Here is a 20,027-nt window from a genome sequence, read left to right as displayed (position 1 = left end):
TTAACGATCTCCTTTATCATTCCCTGCAATGGAACCTTAAATGGTATGTGCACAAATAATAGCCTTGAGCTGATTAAAAGTCATCTATGTCCATTTCAAGTGTTCGCAAAATCTGGAGTAGACATTTGTGTTGGTCTAACACTGGATGGTTACTTACATTTCCACATAACGTTATGGGTCACGCCACCAGAAATCCCAGGTTTCATGATGCCGCTACTGCCTGCGAGAGCTTTCCATGACAAAACTGACTTCTTAGTTTCTTCTAATAATTATTACACTTATATAGAGGTTGAGTACTGCAAAGAAGTTGGGAGGTCATGTTGCAGTTGTATAAGACGTTGATGAGACCATATTTAGAGTATTGTATTCAGTTCTGGGCACCATGTTGTAGGAAAGACATTGTCAAGCTTGAAAGGGTTCAGGGAAGATTTACAAGGATATTGCCAGGACTAGAGAGTCTGAGCTATAGGCAGATGTTGAGGAGGCTGGGACTCTATTCCTTGGAGCGCAGGAGGATGAGGCGTGATCTTATAGAGGTGCATAAGATCATGAGAGGAACAGATCGGGTAGGTGCACAGAATCTCTTGCCCAGAGTGGGGGAATCGAGGAACAGAGGACATCGTTTCAAGGTGAAGGGGAAAAGATTTAATAGGAATCTGAGGGGTAACCTTTTCAAACAAAGGGTGGTGGGTGTATGGAACAAGCTGCCAGAGGAGGTAGTTGAGGCTGGGATTATCCCAATGTTTAAGAAACAGTGAGACAGGTACATGGATAGGACAAGTTTGGAGGGATATGGACCAAACGCAGGCAGGTGGGACTAGTGTAGCTGGGACATGTTGGCTGGTGTAGACAAGTTGGGCAGAAGGGCCTGTTTCCTCACTGTATCGCTCTATGAAATCTAGGACTTAAAAAGTATCCCCAAATGTCTCGCAGTGACTTGAGGTTGCAAAAGATTCAGTGTAAAAAAAAGTGCCTTCATAACAATAGTGTACAGTTAATGACTGGACCATTTAACAGCATTGTTGTACAGAGGGATCGTGGGGTCCAAGACAACATAGCTCCCTGAAAGTGGCAACACAAGTAGAGAGTGTGATAAAGAAGGCATATGCTAAGCTTGCCTTCATCAATCAGGACATTGAGTATAAGAGTCAGGAAGTCATGTTGCAATTTTACAGGGCATTGGTTAGGCTACATTTAGTTTAGTTTAGTTTAGAGATACAGGGTGGAAACAGACCCTTGGGCCCACCGAGTTCGCGCCGACCAGTGATCCCACCACATTAACTATCCTGCACACGCACAGGACAATTTTAGACAAACACCAAGCCAATGAACCTACAAATATGTAGGTCTTTGGAGTGTGGGTGGAAACCGAAGATCTCGGAGAAAACCCACACGGTCACTGGAGAACGTACAAACTCCGTACAGACAGCACCCGTAGTCGGGATCGAACCAGGGTCTCCGGCGCTGCAAGTGCTATAAGGCAGCAACTCGACCACTGCGCCACTGTGCCGCACAAGTATTGCGTGCAGCTGTGATCGCCTCATTACAGGAAGGCTTGTGGAGCCTTGAGTGAGGGTTCAGAAGACATTCACCAAAATGCTGCCTGGATTAGAGAGTATTAGCTACGAGGAGAGGTTGGATACACTTGGATAGCTTTCTCAGCAACATCAGAGGCTGATAGAGGTTATGAGAGGCAAAGAAAGGGAAGACAGTCAAAACCTTCTTCCCAGGGTGGAAAAGCCAAAGACTACTGGGCTTAACTTTAAAGTGAGAGGAGCAAAGTTTAAAGGAGATGTGCGGGGTATGTTTTTTACACAGAGAGTGGTGGGTGCCTGGAATGCACTGGCTGGGGTAATGGTAGAGGCAGGTAAGATAATGGCAGTTAAAAGGCTTTTGGAATAGACACATGGATATGCAAGTAATGGAGAGATATGGATCATGTGCAGGCAGAGGTGATTAGTTTAACGGCATCATGTTCGGCACAGATATTGTGGGCTCAAGGCCTATTCCTATGCGGTTCTGGCTCAAAGGACCAAATCGCCTCCTCCTGCACCTATTTTCTTATGTTTCTATGTTTCTATGTGAAGGTAGGGGAGGCATAGTAGACAGTCAGAACCTTTATCCCAAGGTGGAAATGTCAAAGACTGGAATGTATTGCTGTAAAGTGAGAGGGAAAAAGTTTAAAGCAGATGTGCAGGACTTTTGCCAGCTGTACTATGCAGACAGAACACCATTAAAATAGGAGCGGGAGTAGGCATCAAGACTGCACGCCATTCACTATGATCACGGATGATCTAAGTCGGCCTCAACTCTGCTTCTATGCTCTGTCCCCATAACCCTAAATTCCTTGATGTTTCAAATACTTATTCATCTCCCCCTCAAATATATTAATGATCACGCCCCCAGTAACTGCGCGGGCAGAGAATTCCGGATACTACTCTTGGAGAGAAAAACATTCAATGCACCACAGTTATAAATAGCTGCTCCTTTAGTTTGTAACCATTTCCCCTTGTTCGTCACTCTCCCACTAGTAAAAACATCCCAACATTTATCATGGAAGCATGGAAAAATAGGTGCAGGAGTAGGCCATTCGGCCCCCATCGAGCCAGCACCGCCATTCAATATGATCATGGCTGATCATCTAAAATCAGTACCCCGTTCCTGCTTTCTCCCCATCTCCCTTGATTCCTTTAGCACAAAGAGCTAAATTTAACTCTCTCTTGAAAACATCCAGTGAATTGGCCTCCACTGCCTTCTGTGGCAGAGAATTCCACAGATTCACAGCTCTCTGGGTGAAGAGGTTTTTCCTCACCTCAGTCCTAAATGGCCTACCCCTTATTCATAAACTGTGACCCCTGGTTCTGGACTCCCACAACATCGGGAACATTTTTCCTGCATCCAGCCTGTCCAATCCGTTAAGAATTTTATATATTTCGGTAAGATCCCCTCTCATCCTTCTAAATTCCAGTGAAGACAAGCCCAGTCGACCCATTCTTTCATCATATGTCATGCCAAGCCTCCCCTTTAATCTATCAATGGTTCAATATTTCAAAGGTTTTTTAGTGTCACATGTACCGATGGAACAGTGAAATTCGTTTTTTTGCTTAGAGTTCAGTAAAATATTACTGTACAACCCTAGATTAAGTACAAAGTGTATAGAAATAGTCCACGGAGCCAATATACAAGAGTTGTCAGGATTTAGCGCCATTCTCAAAGTCCAAGTTGCTTTAAGAACAGCTGGCCATCAAGGACCGTTGACCTGGCGACGTTGCAGGGTTGGCCTGGCCAAGTGAAGTTGTGGGTGTCCTCCACTGCTGCTCCACTGCTCTGTGCTACTACAGGCCACCGCAGGTCCGTGCGTTCCGTCTCATGGAGTGGGCACTGATGTAATCGAGCCCCAGGCTGCTGCAGGGCCTCCAGCTGTCTCTTTTTTTAAATCAAAAAATGTATTCAATTATTTTAAAACTATATTTACAATGCAATAAAACAAAACATAACCCACCACCAGAATACAATACAAACAAATATACCAAATGAAACTAATATACAATTATATTACAATCCCCGTCCAGGATACATCCAATCCCCCGCGGTGCCCAACGGTCCCGGAAATCCCCCAGGGTGCCCGTGGACAGCGCGCAGTCCCTCTCCAACACCACCCGGGCGCGGACGTAACCCCGGAAAAGGGGCAGGCAGCCGGCTCGGGCAGAGCCCTCTTCCGCCTGGCTTCGTGAGCCAGGCCCAGGAGCAACCCAACCAGGCCATCTTCGGCCCTATCCTGTCCCCTACGCACAGGGTGTCCAAAGATGAGGATGGTGGGTGAGAAGTACAGCCAGAAGGCAAGGAGCAGCCCCTTTAGATATTGGAACAGGTGCTGCAACCTCACACACTCCATGTACACGTGGTACACAGACTGATGCACTCCATGTACACGTGGTACACAGACTGACGCACTCCATGTACACGTGGTACACTGACTGACGCACTCCATATACACGTGGTACACAGACTCTCACACTCCATATACACGTGGTACACAGACTCTCACACTCCATGTACACGTGGTACACAGACTCACACACTCCATATACACGTGGTACACAGACTCCTCCAGCCCGCTCCAGCTGTCTCTTTGGTCTGGATGCTCCCATCAGCCAGTGAACCATCGTCCCTCTCCACACCCGGCCAACGTTCAGTCTTTGTGCCCCGGGAGTGTTTCCCAAAGCCAACCTTGAAGGGGGGGTTGGGGGAAGTTAAGACCCCGGTTCCTCTTTTCAGACCTTTTTCTTTGCGTCTTCCTCTACCGCCGCCATCTTAACTCCCGCCTCCTTCCTCTCCGGTTGTCTGGGCCTCGTGGACGAGCAGGGGCCGGGCTCAGCGGCTTCCCTCTTGAGGACGGGCTGCCCGGCGCTGCGGCGGGTGAGCCAGGCCTGATGCCGGGGGATCGGCGCAGCCTCATGGTTGCTGCGCAGCACCACAGTATGAAAGCTAAGATGTCTGAATAAGGCAACCTCACATTCTTCTAAACCCCAGGGAATATAGGTCAAATACGACCTTTAGTAGCATTCATCTGATGGGTTTAGAAGGATCGTCACGGAGTTACAAAGGTTTATGACACAGAGGGAGGCCATTTACCCCAAATGTGTACATGCCAGCCAAAAATTAAACTTGATCACTCCTGCCTCACTGCTCTCGGTCTGTAGCTTTGCAGCTGCCTCGGCAAGGCCAGCAGCATAATCAAGGACAAGTCGCATCCTGGCCACACCCTCTTCTCCCCTCTCCCATCGGGCAAAAGGTATAGAAGTGTGAAAACGCACACCTCCAGATTCAGGGGCAGCTTCTTCCCAGGGAACTGAACCATCAGGGAACTGAACCTTCCTACCACCAACTAGAGAGCAGTCCTGAACTACTATCTACCTCACTGGAGACCCTTGGACTATCTTTGATCGGACTTTACTGGCTTTATCTTGCACTAAATGGTATTCGCGATATTCCCTTTGTCACGTATCTGTACACTGTAGATGGCTCGATTGTAATCATTTCTCGTCGTTCCACTGACTAGTTAGCACGCAACAAAAGCTTTTCACTGTGGCTTGGCACACGTGACAATAAACTCACGACTAATGACTAATGCAGATTATGGCGCATCAGATGCTCAATACTGTCACACCACCCGTTATCACCCTCCTTGATTTGGCCTGCCCCTTTAAGACCACAAACTCTAAGGCGACAGTATTCTGGGCTCAGTCCCTGGTTTGATTGTCGTTTGGTCAGGGAGCTTTACCGATTAGAGCAGGCTGCAGGTCACACGCTACTGGTCAAAAGTAACAAGTCGTCAGTGCGTTTCTGTCAACTGGCGTGTGCCCTAATGAGAGCTGGCAGCTCGGCAGTCAGAGCCTGGACACCAGAGGAGCTGAATCTGCACTTTCTGAGGCCAGAGAACAGGGTGAGTGAGTCTGGACCAAGTATGGCACTGCAGAACATCAGAAGAAAAAAAATAGGAGCAGAAATAGCCCACCAGGGTCCTAAAGCCTTCCCACCCTTCAGTCTGATCATGGCTGATCCAAGCCAGCCCCAACTCTGCTTCTTTGCTCTTTCCCCATGACCCTCAATTTCTTGATTTAAACTTTACTTTAGAGATGCAGTGGGGAAACAGACCATTCGGCCCACCAAGTCAATGCTGACCAGCGTTCACCCCCTGCACTAACATTATCCTACACACCAGGGACAATTTACAATTATACCGAAGACAATTACCGAAGTTGTCTGTGTGAAATTTGTATGTTCTCCCTGTGACTGTGTGGGTTTTCTCCGGGTGCCCTGGTTTCCTCCCACACTCCAAAGACATACAGGTTTGTAGGTTAATTGGCTTCGGTAAAATTGTAAATTGTTCCTAGTTTGTAGGATAGTGCTGGTGAACGGGGTAATCGGTTGTCGGCACGGACACGGTGGGCCAAAGGCCCTGATTCTGCGCTGTATCTCTAACGTTTAAAGTCTAAAGTCTAAATTCCCCAAAGATCTATTGGATGGATATTCCTATGTGTCATTGGAATGTCTGGCCGATAATTTGTCAAAGAGCAGAAGATGTATTCGGGATAGTATAGAGAGCTTCAAGGCCGAGCATCAGAGGCCCACAGAAGCCTGTGTGAATAAAATATTTCCTCTGTATCCCAGTATATGTCACAACTTTGATCTGGCATGTTAATGCTGTTTCTCTTTCCACAAAATGACCTGCTGAAAGTTTAGAAAACTCTAAATTGTGGGATTGAATCCATTTGATGCCATTGAATGGCGGTGCTGGCTCAAAGGGCCGAATGGCCTCCTCCTGCAACTATTGTCTATTGTCTATTGTCTATTGATTGAATTAATTGAATTGATGGAAAGATATGGCATGGGACCAGGCCCTTCATCCCTCCGAGCCCATGCTGCCCATAGACCACCCACCCACGCTAGGTGTAGAACGGTGGCAGCAATGCGGCACAGTGGCGCAGCGGTAGAGCTGCTGCCTTACAGAGCCAGAGACCCGAGTTTGATCCTGACCGTGGATGCTGTCTGTGTGGAGTTTGCATGTTCTTCCTGTGGGGTTTTGTGCTCCAGTTTCCTCCCACATCCCAAAAACGTGCAGGTTTGTTACTTAATTGACTTCTGTAAATTGCCTCTAGTGTGTTGGATAGAACTAGTGTGCTGGAGATCATGGTGGGGTAGACTTGGTGGGCCGAAGGGCCTGTTTGCCAGCTGTATCTCTAAACTAATATTGTAATCCACAAAATATTTTCCACAATTTGAAGTCCATACCACTGGATATTTTCACACTTTTGAAGGCGAGTTAATTTAACATGAAATTCTACACCCTCTTTCCAGGGTTTCTACAATAGCCTATATGTGAGAATATATTTCCTTTCAACATCCACATTTTGACGTTGTCCACCATCTCCCTTTTATTCATAAACATGTTGAGGTTCTTCATGGATTGTCCTCTTACATTTGATGTGGTTTTACAAGAGCAAAAAAGCTAGTCTGAATTAGACCCTAACCAGTCTGAAGAAGGGTCTCGACCCGAAACGTCACCCATTCCTTTTCTCCAGTGATGCTGCCTGTCCCGCTGAGTTACTCCAGCATTTTGTGCCTATCTTTGGTTTAAACCAGCATCTGCAGTTCTTTCCAACAAAAAAGGTAAGAGCTTGGTCATCAGATCTGCGATCAAATTAATGTTCGGGGCATGTCTCTCCTCCATTTAGAAACATAGAAAAATAGGTGCAGGAGTAGGCCATTTGCCCCCCCGAGCCAGCACCCCACCATTCAATATGATCATGGCTGATCATCTAAAATCAGTACCCCGTTCCTGCTTTTCCCCATATCCCTTGATTCCTTTAGCTCTAAGAGTTAAATCTAACTCTCATTTGATGTCACTATTCCATTGATACAATAGCCAGCCTTGTATCTTGTTTCTTTTTGGCTTTCCCAGTTGTGTTTCTCCTTTACCCAGGGCTTTTCACGAGGCAGTATCTTCCAACATGCATATTAGTTGTCCAAGCTGTGATCTGGGTTTGAAGAGCAGCAAGCCAACATCTCCATTACTCTAGTCCCCCCCCCCCCCCCCCATTCCATCAGAGCAGAGAGTTCAGTCTGATGGCTTTGGGCTGAGTATAGAGAACGGCGATCCCAAGTGACAGTAAAAGACGAGATTATTTCTGGTTGAGGGGCTCCAAGGTTTTTCTGCCTTATTGTTGGTTTCCGGAGGTTAAGCTCTTTTTGTTTGAACAAAGTGGGTGAGGGGCAGATCCATAACTAATGTGATATTTGCCACGGGCAATAACAATGTTAATTTAGTGGCTTTCCAAAGCCTGTAAGATGCAGCCTCTGTGTTCCAACGTTAGTCCTCTACAAACAGAGTAGGCCATTCGGCCCTTCGAGCCAGCACCACCATTCAATGTGATCATGGCTGATCATTCTCAATCAGTACCCCATTCCTGCCTTCTCCCCATACCCCCTGATTCCACTATCCTTAAGAGCTCTATCTAGCTCTCTCTTGAATGCATTCAGAGAATTGGCCTCCACTGCCTTCTGAGGCAGAAAATTCCACAGATTCACAACTCTCTGACTGAAAAGGTTTTTCCTCATCTCCATTCTAAATGGCCTACCCCTTATTCTTAAACTGTGGCCCCTTGTTCTGGACTCCCCCAACATTGGGAACATGTTTCCTGCCTCTAACGTGTCCAACCCCTTAGTAATCTTATACGTTTTGATAAGATCCCCTCTCATCCTTCTAAATTCCAGTGTATACAAGCCTAGTCGCTCCAGTCTTTCAGCGTATGACAGTCCCGCCATTCCGGGAATTAACCTAGTAAACCTACGCTGCACGAATGTGTGGAACCTGCCACTGGGAGTATGAAGATAGACACAAAAAGCTGGAGTAACTCAGCAGAACAGGCAGCATCTATGGAGAGAAGGAATGGGTGATGTTTCGTGTCGAGTCCCTTCTTCAGACTAGTCAGGGGAAAGGGAAAAGAAAGATATAGACGATGGTGTACCTCTTAATATAACGTCAAACCGAGAGCTACTTGAAGACTGATTTAGGATTAGGTTTAGGTTTTATTATTGTTACATGTACAGTAAAAAGCTTTGTTTCGTGTGCTGTCCAGGCAGATCAGATAATTATGGAGAAAAGGAATAGGTGACGTTTTAGATCGAGACCTTTCTCGTCCTGAAACGTAAACTATTTCTTTTCTCCAGAGATACTGTCTGACCCAGAGTTTTTTTGTGCCTATCTTTTTGTGTCTATCTTCAGTTTAAACCAGCATCTGCAATTCCTTTCTACACCATACATAATTATAATCAATTCTAGATAGAGCTAGATAGATACATAATTATAATCAAACCTAGATAGAGCTCTTAAGGATAGCGGAGTCAGGGGGTATGGGGGAGAAGGCAGGAATGGGGTACTGATTGAGAATGATCAGCCATGATCACATTGAATGGCGGTGCTGGCTCGAAGGGCCGAATGTCCTCCTCCTGCACCTATTGTCTATTGTCCAATTCAAACTCAAATACAATAGATAGAGCAAAGGGGGAGAGACAGAGTGCAGGATATATTTCTCAGCATTGTAGACAGTGCTTACGTCTCGACCCGAAACGTCACCCGTTCCTTCTCTCCAGAGATGATGTCTGTCCCGCCGAGTTACTCCAGCATTTTGTGTCTATCTTCGCTCACAATGTTTACTATTCCCTCCGTCCCTGAGCGATAACAGAAGCATGTTCAGGAGCTGACAGTGTGGCCAGCTGGAACAAACCTGCTCTGCAGCACACCGCATCTGAGCACCGACAACCCGTGCCAACTAAATGTGTCAATGCCTAAAAAAAGGATAAAGGAGAAAACACAGGAGCAGCAGCTAAACTGAGGACAATCAGATCCCCGACAGTGCCATCGCTGAATGTACTCAATGAGTGTAACAGAAACATGAGACATTTGGACATTTACTGCACCAGTTCACGCTCCTTTCCTTATCGATAATAATTTGGGATGCAAAATATCTTAAGTGCGCCATTACAACAACAAAAATCTGCATATATATCTTTGAGAGAGAAATTTTGAACCAAAATATAAATCGTGTAAAACCTAATGGCCATTCCAGCACCTGGTTTTGCCAGAATGTATGCAATATAGTCTCATGGAACCACAGAAATCTGGGAGTGAAAGGTTTAGTTTAGTTTGGTTGAGAAATGCAGCAGGGAAACAGACCCTTTGGCCCATCGAGTCCGTGCAGACCAGCGATCACCCCGTACACTAGCACTATCCTACACGTGCAGGTTCGTAGGTTAATTGGCTTCTATAAATTGTTCCTGGAGTGTAGAACTTTAGTCTGAGTGATCGCTAGATGTCGTGAACACGGTAGGCCGAACATCACGCAACAGCAGCTTTTCACCGTATCTTGGTACATGTGACAATAAACTAAGCTGAAACTGTTTCCACACTGCATCTCTAAACTACACACTCGGGACAATTTACAATTTTACCGAAGCCAATTAACCTATAAACCTGTGCATCTTTGGAGTGTGGGAGGAAACTGAAGCACATGGAGAAAACCCACATGGTCATGGGGAGAACGTACAAACTCCATATAGACAGCACACAACGTAATACTTCAGTGGTTGACACGTCACAGGTATCTGTCATAAGATGGCAATAAATGCAGCAACTTGCTCCGAGAACATATCCTCATGTGACATTTAATTGAGTTGGTTAATGACAATATATTGCTAAATTTCCCCCCTAACTACAACATTGGGAGTCTGGGAAATGATTGAATCTCTTTCTGTTCTCTCAGGCGGATGTAAAAGATCCCTTGGCATTATTTACAAAGAGAACAAAGGTGGACTCTCTGTGTCCAAACCAATAATTAGCTCTCAAACAATGTCTGCAAAGCAAATGATGTGAGCACTGTCAGACCACTGTGTATGGGAGGATGCTGCACACAAATTGGCTTCATGTTTTACATGTTACCACAATGACTGCACTTTGAAAGTGCTCCATAGGCTGCGTAATGCTTAGAGTGAGGGGGAAAGCTTCTTGGGACGTACAAGCCATTTGTTTTCAGACGATGTGTCTACGAAGGAACCGCAGATGCTGGTTTGCACCGAAGATAGTCACAAAAAGCTGGAGTAACTCAGCGGGACAGGCAGCATCTCTGGAAAGAAGGAATGGGTGACGTTTCGGGTCGAGACCCTTCTTCAGACTGAGAGTCAGGGGAGAGGGAGACACGGAGATAAGGAAATCTAAGGTGTGCAAACGAGACATCAAAGGGGATGTAGGTCAAGGAAATTGGAGAATAGATCGTGCGGCACGGTGGCGTAGCGGTTAAGTTGCTGCCTTACAGCGAATGCAGCGCCGGAGACTCAGGTTTGATCCTGACTACGGGTGCTGCACTGTACGGAGTTTGTACCTTCTTCCCGTGACCTGCGTGGGTTTTCTCCGAGATCTTCGGTTTCCTCCCACACTCCAAAGACGTACAGGTTTGTAGGTTAATTGGCTGGGCAAATGTAAAAATTGTCCCTAGTGGATGTAGGATAGTGTTAGTGTGCGGGGATCGCTGGGCGGCGCGGACCCGGTGGGCCGAAGGGCCTGTTTCTGCGCTGTATCTCTAAATCTAAAAAATATATATCATTGTTAGCTAGGAGAAGGTGACAACGAAGCACACAGAGATAAAATTTAATCAGGGGGACGGTCAGGCTGGTCAAAGAATTAGGAAGGGGGAGGGTTGGAGAGAGAGGGAAGGGTGGTATTGCTCTTCTGTAGCTCGAGTTAGGGTGCAATGTTGGAATGGAATGCAGACACATTGAAATGAGTGGACCTGGATGAAGAATGTTGGCTGAAAATGCACTTGCATTCTTAAATCAATCCTATTGCCCTGCTCACTCTGCTAACCTACTGTAGTTCCCTCCGAAAAGAAGGAATGGTTCCCGTCAAAAATGTTTCTTGTGGAAAAGCTTGGCACCCTCCCCAATTAACATTGCGTCTTTAATTTACTTTAGTTTATTTTTACTTTAGAGATACAGAGTGGAGACTGGCCCTTTGGCCCATCGAGTCCACACCGACCAGCGATCACCCCATGCACTAGCACTTCCCCGCACACTAGGGACAACTTTAAATTTACAGAAGCCAATTAACCTACAAACCTGTACGTCTTTGGAGTGTGGGAGGAAACCGGAGCACCCGGAGCAAACCCACTTGATCATAGGAAGAAGGTACAAACTCTGTACAGACAGCACCCTTAGTCAGAATTAAACCCGGTTCTCCGGCGCTGTAAGACGACAACTCTACCGCTGCGCCACCATGCCACCACCAGTGACTTTGCCTATTCCTTTGGAAAAGCACATCTGCTTCTGAAATGCTGTTTTATCAACGTAATCTGTATGCATTTGCAGTGACTGGCCCACAGTGACAATGGATACAAACAAATTGAGTTGTTGTGTGTCTAATTGAAAACTCGTTGTGTTTCTAATTGAAAAGTGTGAAACATCATACTCAATATTTCCTAACAGGCTGAAATTTAAGAAACACTTCGACAGGGACATGGATAGGACAGGATTTAGAGGGAAATGGGCAGGTGGGATTAGTACAGGTGGGACATGTTGGTCGGTGTGGGCAAGTTGGACTGAAGGGCCTGTTTCCACACTGTATGACTCTAAATTCTCCTTATCACTCATAGTCACGATATTTTCCCAGGGTTTCGACTTGTATGAATATTGATTTCTCTGATTTCAAGTAACCCTTGCATTCCTTCTCTCTCTGTCCGTCCCCAACCCTGGTCGTCCTTCTAGTTTCACTGTTCGTATCCCTTCGTTATCATCTTCTCCCTAGCCAACAATGGACCATTGTGGGCTCCTTGGCCCTCAGTGCCATCTCCGATTTGTTCTTTGCACCTTTTCACACCTCTGATTTCTCTCTCCCCTGACTCTCAGTCTGAAGAATGGTCTCGACCCGAAAAGTCACCAATTCCTTTTCTCCAGAGATGCTGCCTGACCTGTTGAGTTACTCCAGTTACTTTTGTGTCTATCTTCTTGCAACAAGAGGTTGGGGATGTCATCACAGAGATCCCAGTTCGTTTATTATATGCATTGGGCAGCTCATAGGAATCCCCATGGAACATTGACAGCACTGTGTTAGTTGGACACTGGGATAGCACTCACAGTGCAAACATTGAACAAAGCTAACTGCCACAGAAAAAACGTCCGCATAAAGAGTTGAGGAAACAGGTTAACAGAGAGAAAAAAATATCACAGCAACTTTGCCCAATCAGAGCTGGGATCCGTGCCAGAAATACTGAGTCGAGGATACTTCAACATGAATTTTGCATTTCAGTTTAATCCCAGTCACTTATCGCCAAGTGGCTATCATTTTTAACTGACAGAGGAATAACCAAATCATATCTACTCTGTCTTTGAATAACACTGTCGCTCTTGCACTCTCGATATTTGATATTTGATAGCTGGCGGACAACACTGTCATCGAATATCAAGATTGGAGGTGTGAAGACACGGGGAGAACGTACAAACTCCCCGCGGGCAGCACCTGTAGTCAGGATCGAACCTGGGTCTCTGGAGTTGTAAGGCAGCAACTCTACCGCTGCGCCACCGTGCTGTCCTATGTTAAATCCCATGCTAGTGATCAGGGAATACAACGGATATTCAGATCTGGCGCAAACAAAGTTTCTCTTTTGAAGAAGAGTTGGAGGTTATACGTGGTGAGATGCCTAATATCTACCTGGTTATTATTTCTATTGACATTTGTGAGAGCTTGCTTGGCACAATTTGGTTTCCAAGTCTACAAAAGTTCAATAATAACGATGCTCCATAGGAAGTTGCTGAGTTTATGAAAGGCCTTATATAAATATAAATTGTTCTGACTTTACCAGACAACTTGTCATAAAACCTCACAGGAATTGTCTGTCCCTTCCAGTTAATTGAACCCTCTGGACAAATGAATGTTAAATTAATCTTGAATTTGCATCTTTCTCTTTCTCAGATGTCCCAGACTGTAGGAGACACTATAGGTAAATTGTATTGCATGATGGGCTGAGTTATGATTTGGATATAGAGTCATAGAGTGATACAGTGTGGAAACAGACTCTTCGACCCAACGTGCCCACACTGGCCAACATGTCCCATCTACACTAGTCCTACCTGCCTGTGTTTGACCCATATCCCTCTAAACCTGTCCTATCCATGTACCTGTACAAATGTTTCTTAAACATTGTGATAGTCCCAGCATCAACTACCTCCTCCGGCAGCTCATTCCATACACTCACCACTCTTTGTGTAAAAATGTTATCCCTCAGGTTCCTATTAAATCTTTTCTCCCCTCACCGTAAACCTATGTCCTTTGGTTCTCGATTCCCCCCTAGATATTTTAGATTTAGATTTAGAGATACAGCGCGGAAACAGGCCCTTCGGCCCAGCGGGTCCGCGCCGCCCAGCGACCCCCACACATTAACACTATCCTACACACACTAGGGACAAATTTTACATTTGCCCAGCCAATTAACCTACATACCAGTACGTCTTTGGAGTGTGGGAGGAAACCGAAGATCTCAGAGAAAACCCACGTAGGTCACGGGGAGAACGTACAAACTCCGTACAGACGGCGCCCGTAGTCAGGATCGAACCTGAGTCTCCGGCGCTGCATTCGCTGTAAGGCAGCAACTCTACCGCTGCGCCACCGTGCCGCCTCATGAAATTGGCCTTCTCTGGCCAATCTATTCCTCTCATGATTTTATGCACCTCTATAAGGTCACCCATCCTTGCAAATATAAGTTCTATGGGGTACTACAAATTTCTTATGTCATCTGTAGGGTGCCATAGTAATCTTCATTACTAGAAATGTAAATTCAATATGTACAATTATAAAATTGTTCAGGAATATAAGGAGTCTATTTAGCTGATCCAATCTATGTCTGCCCCTGGTGATCAACCCATTGCCCTGATCAATGTTACAAAGCTGAGATCTAGATTCTGCACTCTGTATGTCCCCCTTTGATCTATCTTTAGTTTGATTCCGAGATGCAGTGCAGAAACAGGCCCTTCCACCTACTGAGTCCACGCCGGCCAGTGATCCCTGTACACTAACTCACACTAGGGACAATTTACAATTTACAGAAGCCAGGTTAACCTGCAGACCTGCTCGTCTTTGGAGTGTGGGAGGAAACTGGAGCACCCGGGGAAAACCCATGCGGCCACGGGGAGAACGTACAAACTCCGTACAGACAGCACCCGTAGTCAGGATCGAACCCGGGTCTCTGATGCTGTAACGCAGCAAATCTACTGTTGTGCCACCGTGCTGCCCCAACCTATCTATTGCACTTGAGTTTGGCTTGATAATATTTATATATGTTAGGCAGCATAGAAACATAGAAACATAGAAAATAGGTGCAGGAGTAGGCCATTCGGCCCTTCGATCCTGCACCGCCATTCAATATGATCATGGCTGATCATCCAGCTCAGTAACCTGTACCTGCCTTCTCTCCATACCCCCTGATCCCTTTAGCCACAAGGGCCACATCTAACTCCCTCTTAAATATAGCCAATGAACTGGCCTCAACTACCTTCTGTGGCAGAGAATTCCACAGACTCACCACTCTCTGTGTGAAAAAATGTTTTCTCATCTCGGTCCTAAAAGACTTCCCCCTTATCCTTAAGCTGTGACCCCTGGTTCTGGACTTCCCCAACATCGGGAACAATCTTCCCGCATCTAGCCTCTCCAACCCCTTGTATGTTGTATGTAATCTGTTTGGATAACATGCAAAACACAGCTTTTCACTGTGCCCCAGTACACCTGACAATAATAATCCTAAACCTAAAGCTTTCTGAATGATTCCATTAGCACCAGTCTTGCACACAGTGATTCCAGACGCTAGCCACAATGCACGAAAACCCCCCTGTGAATCCTTGGCACGTCACTTTCAACCTGCCTTGCCCAGTCTTTGAACCATCTGCTGACAGCTTCCCTCTATTTACCTTGCCTGAACCCCTCATGATCTTGAGCACCTCATTCAAATCTCCCTCCAGCCCCCCTTGTTCCATTTTGCACCCTCCCATTTCCCATTTGCACTTTGCTGATGAGATTCAGTCATTTAAAGATTGTTGTTTTTTCACAGCACACAACGGAGCAGATTTGATTGATGAAGGTTTGCCCTGAGTCTCATCTGCTCGTTCTCATCGAGAGCAGACGGAAGCCAGGAACAATTGGAGCCTGAAGGCATCCAATTAAATTATGCGATCTTTGCAAGTCCAGTGAAAGCAATTGGCAGCTCCATTGGGATAATGAGAAAATAAGTTAGGATGGTGCAGGCACACACACACATGAGCCAGATGGTTTATTTTCAAGGGCAATGTCTGCTATGGGTAGAACCATTGAATCAATGAACTCTCTACTTTTCAACAACAACCAGGCCATAGCAGTAGAGCTACTGCCTTACAGCACAGGAGACCCATGTTCGACCCTGACTACGGGCGCATGCCCGTACAGAGTTTGTACCTTCTCCCCGTGACCTGCATGGGTTTTCTCCGAGATCTTCCATTTCCCCCCACACTCCAAAGACGTCCAGGTTTGTCGGTTAATTGGCTTGGTATAAATGTATTAATATAAAATTGTCCCCCAGTGTATGCAGGGTAGTGTTGTAGCCTGCAAACCTGTACATCTTTGGAGCATGGGAGGAAACCGGAGTTCACAGAGAAAAGCCGCGCAGGCCACAGGATGTGAAAACACCGTACATACAGTGCCCGTGGTCAGGAACGAACCCGGATGTCTGGCGCTGTAAGGCAGCAACCCTACTGCTACGCCACCATGCCACCCCTTTATTCCATTCACAAACCTAGTCTACATACCACTGTAATTTGGTTAAAAACAGTTTACTATGCCTCCACACTCTCATATTCATTGTGTTTAAAGTAAATATCCACAATCTGATATTTGTCACCTGCTGTTCCCAAGGAAAATAGTTTTCCTCCCATAATATTAAAATCAACTGTTTATTCCCATCAGTAGAGGTTTATAGGTTTATTACAATTAGTAATTAGCCGGGCGGCACGGTAGCGCAGCGGTAGAGTTGCTGCTTTACAGCGAATGCAGCGCCGGAGACTCAGGTTCGATCCTGACTACGGGTGCTGCACTGTAAGGAGTTTGTACGTTCTCCCCGTGACCTGCGTGGGTTTTCTCCGAGATCTTCGGTTTCCTCCCACACTCCAAAGACGTACAGGTATGTAGGTTAATTGGTTGGGTAAATGTAAAAATTGTCCCTAGTGGATGTAGGATAGTGTTAATGTGCGGGGATCACTGGGCGGCACGGACTTGGAGTGCCGAAAAGGCCTGTTTCCGGCTGTATATATATGATATGATGATATGATATAGGTTTATTATAGGTTTATTACAACCAGTATAGGTGTCACCTAACTAGATATGAATCACTACTTTCCAATTTAAAAAAATAATTGTTTGACATTGCAGGGCAATCACAACGAAACTATAAATAAGAATTATTGCACAATACTGTGGTAAAATTCACGTTATTCTTGATTAGTTTTGCTAACATTCGTTTGGAATTCATCATCAAGAAAGTCCACTGGGTATAGCTTTGGATAGAGTCCTAGAGTCATAGGATGATACAGTGTGGAAACAGGTCCTTCGACCCAACTTGCCCACACCGGCCAACAATGTCCCAGGTACACTTGTCCCACCTGCCTGCGCTTGGTCCATATCCCTCCAAACTTGTCCTATCCATGAACCTGTCTAACTGTTTCTTAAATGTTGGGGTAGTCCCAGTCTCAACTACCTCCTCTGGCAGCTTGTTCCATACACCCACCAACTTTGGTGCGAAAAAGTTACCCCTCAGATTCCTATGAAATCTCTTCCCCTTCAACTTAAACCAATGGATGACTTCTTTAACATGGATGAGTGCAGTGTATATATTGAATGACCATGTTCTGGTCATTCAATGTGTACAGTGTTGTTATTAAAACAATGAATTATATAATCAACACAAAACAATGCTAAGTCCTTCCATGGGTTCTGTAGGATGACTGAGTGACTGGTCAAAGCTGTGAGGAGGAATGAGCGATATTAAGACGCAGAGATTCAGTGATAGAATTCCAGGGCTGAAGCTTTGACAAACTTTACCTTGGCTCTCGAGAGTAGTTCGAGGGGGAAACAGAAACCAAGTAGGCACAGACTAAATGTGTAGGAAGGAACTGCGGGTGCTGGTTTATACAGAATGTAGACACAAAATGCTGGAGTAACTCAGCAGCAGGTCAGGCATCATCTCTGGAGAGAAGAAGTAGGTGGCGTTTTGGGTCGAAACCCTTCTTCAGACTGAAAGATAGAGATGGGGATGCAGAGAGAAGGGGGTGGGGGGGGGGGGGGTTACGGGGGGGGGGGGGAGGAGACAGGAGGTGAGAAAAGGCCTGAATAAATCAGGGCTGGCAACAGGTGACCTAAAGAAGGGTGGAGTTGATAATGGACCATTTTTGGCTGGGGAGGTTGTGCTAACGACAGGGATACTGGGATGTGAACCATGGAACTAGTAGGATGATTAGGATGGGGGAAAGGGGGAGAGAGGGAGGGAATACAGGAGTTATTTGAAATTGGAGAAATCAATGCTAATACCACTAGATTGTAAGCTGCCCAAGCGAAATATGAGGTGCTGATCCTCCAATTTGCATGTGGCCTCACTCTGACAATGGCAATCGTATCTAATGTATCTCACCTCAATGGCAATCGGATCTAACCCGTCACATTGCACTGCAAAAGGTTATTTTGATTTAATCCTGAAATCAGTCTCCTGTGACTGTTGCATGAAACGAGCAGTTCCCACTTCATTAGAAACGTGGCTTGTATACTTCATATCCTATTGATGCTAATCAGTGCTAATAATGAACATTCATTTACATGCTAATATACTGAGGAACAAACTGTATTCAACCGCATTCCAAAACCGTTCAGCACTTTCAACGAACCAGCAGGTAACGTTTAGGTTCCAATATATTTACAGATGGCGAGGAAAACGAGAAGATGAAAAAGTTCTACGAAAACCCAGACGTAAATATCCAGATGAGCCCATTGTGGGAACGCTTTCAGACTTTTTAAGTTCTGCTGGCGAACCAAAGCTAAGTCCAGTTGCTCCGAATGAAGATGACACAACAACTTCAAGACAGACTAACCTTCCAGGGGAACGATCAGGGCCCTTATTTAATTATCCAAAACTACGAAGGCCACTTTCAGGTTTCGTGATTGCAGGTTGATATTTCTGGCCTGTTTATTGACGGTCCACAGGGTTCCAGCATTGAAGTTGAAAATGTGTCTCGCCTGACAATTTTAGGCAGTGGAGATTTTAAAATCCCTGGCTTTAGGTTTATTTTAGAGGCACAGCATGGAAACAGGCCTGAATCTGTGCTAATCGTTCAATTTTTGTGTGTTATTATATTATATTGCATTGTTTGCTTTCAGTACCAATGACAATAAAACACATAATAGACCCAAAATGCTGGAGTGGTTCAGCAGGTCAGACAGCATCTCTGGAGAAAATGACATTTCGGGTCGAGACCCTTCTTCAGACATTAAAACACACTTGGCTCTCTCCTGCCTCTTGATATGCAGGTTACGCTTGGTCAAGCTCACTGGTCATCTCAGAAAGTGTCCGTCATCACACAAGGTACTCAATTATCTCACCAATAGATCACACTTCCATCATGCCAACCACTTGGTCGGCCATACCTCTTCTTTTATTTTAGTTCAGTTTAGAGATACACCGCGAAAACAGGCCCTTCGGCCATCGAGTCCACGCCAACTAGCGATCTCCGTACACTCACGCTATCCTGCACACTTTGGACAATTTACAATCTTTACCAAAGCCAATTAATCTACAAACAACGGTACATCTTGTGGAGTGTGGGAGAAAACCGGAGCACCCAGAGAAAACACATGCGGTCATGGGGAGAATGTACAAACTCTGGACAGACAGCACCCATAGTCAGGATTGAACCACAGTCAAGTCTCTGGCTCTGTAAGGCAGCAACTCTCTTGCTGTGCCACTGTGCCTTCTGGCCCTTCCATGAATGCTGCCTGACCTGCTGAGTTACTTCAGCACTTTGTATCTATTTTTCCTCTCGAAAACATGTTGGCTGGTCGATTTATTGGTCTCTGTAAATTGCCCCATGTGATGTATGGACTGGAAGAATCCGTGGGGAATAGATGGAAATGGGGGAAAAGAGAAATGGGATTAATTTAGGATTGGTGTGAATGTCCTTGCTAGTTAACAAGGACTTGTTCTGTGCAGCGGCTTTGTGACTCTTATCAATAATTCCACACAGAAAAGACAGAGATCGATAGATTCTTGCTTAGTACAGGTGTCAGGGGTAATGGGGCGAAGGCAGGAGAATAATGGGGTTGAGAGAGAGAGATAGATCATGATTGAATGGCGGAGTCAGCTTGATGGGCCGAATGGCCTAATTCTGCTCCTATAACTTATGAACATGAACTT

This window comes from Rhinoraja longicauda, chromosome 21 (genome assembly GCF_053455715.1).
Source record: "Rhinoraja longicauda isolate Sanriku21f chromosome 21, sRhiLon1.1, whole genome shotgun sequence".
Lineage (NCBI taxonomy): Eukaryota > Metazoa > Chordata > Chondrichthyes > Rajiformes > Arhynchobatidae > Rhinoraja > Rhinoraja longicauda.
The sequence above is the reverse complement of the archived record's forward strand: the minus strand, read 5'-3'. Positions refer to the sequence as shown.